The following is an 863-nucleotide window of genomic DNA, read 5'->3' as shown; positions in this document are numbered from 1 at the left end:
GCCAGCGGCGACCGGCGCTGGCTGCTGGAGGCGAGCGGCTTAGCTCCGCTCCGCAGCCCGCCGCTCACACGGCTGGTTAAGCAGCTCTTCCCTCAATTTTCTGCCAAAGCTTCCCCGGAGAGGGTCCGGCCGGGCCCCACTCCTTCACCCCGCGCCTGCCAAGCCCTTTTTACCTTCTTTCCCCCCTTCTTCCCCCGGGCACTACGGGCTCCGTTTTATTACCTTTATTTTTATTATTATTATTGCTGTTGCAATTTATTTTTCTCTTTTAATAAGGGAGCTTTCCCAGATCTGGAAGCACAACTGGTTATTTTGATTTGATTGACAAGTGATGTCATATCATTAAGGGAGGGGGGAGACGACAACATGTTTTAGCAACAGTTAGTAGTGCCATGTGATAGAGTTGACACCTATTCTTGGGCAGAGGAGAAGGCAGAAAACAAATAAGCCGGCGCCGCACACGGACCATTTATTTACATGTCCGGAGAGGGGATGGATTCTTCCTCTTTTTTTCCCCCTTCATTCTGGGTATTTGGATTTGGGAAAAATTGTACCAGAGGAGACCCCGCAGACCCCAGGGCACGTTCCTGCAGACGCCCCTTTCCTGGGGTGCTCCCGGAGGCCCCCAGGGCCACACTGTGTCCCGGGGAACGGAGAGCGGGGGGCCGAGACCTCCCGTGCAGCATTGCCCGCTGCCTCCCCGGGGTGCAGCCCACAGACGCCAGCAGGGAGGGCAGGAAAACTCCGCGAAAAGAAAGAAGAAGAGGGAGAGAGAGAAGTGCTCGGTGCTTAGCGGCGCACGGGGCCGCGGCGCTGCCGGTGCCGGCGGGCGGTGTGAGAGCCCCGGGCGGGCTGGGGAAGGG

The 863-nt window shown here is 57.8% G+C and overlaps 1 protein-coding gene across 1 annotated transcript in view; it reads left to right on the top strand.

The window, feature by feature from the left end:
• The window catches only part of LOC115948016, an 8,187-nt gene that overhangs the window by 3,716 nt on the left and 3,608 nt on the right, over positions 1-863 (top strand). The window lies entirely within an intron of this gene.

Source organism: Geospiza fortis, unplaced genomic scaffold (assembly GCF_000277835.1).
Source record: "Geospiza fortis unplaced genomic scaffold, GeoFor_1.0 scaffold78, whole genome shotgun sequence".
NCBI classification, from domain to species: domain Eukaryota; kingdom Metazoa; phylum Chordata; class Aves; order Passeriformes; family Thraupidae; genus Geospiza; species Geospiza fortis.
Note: the sequence above shows the minus strand (reverse complement) of the source record. Positions and strands in the feature narration are given on the sequence as shown.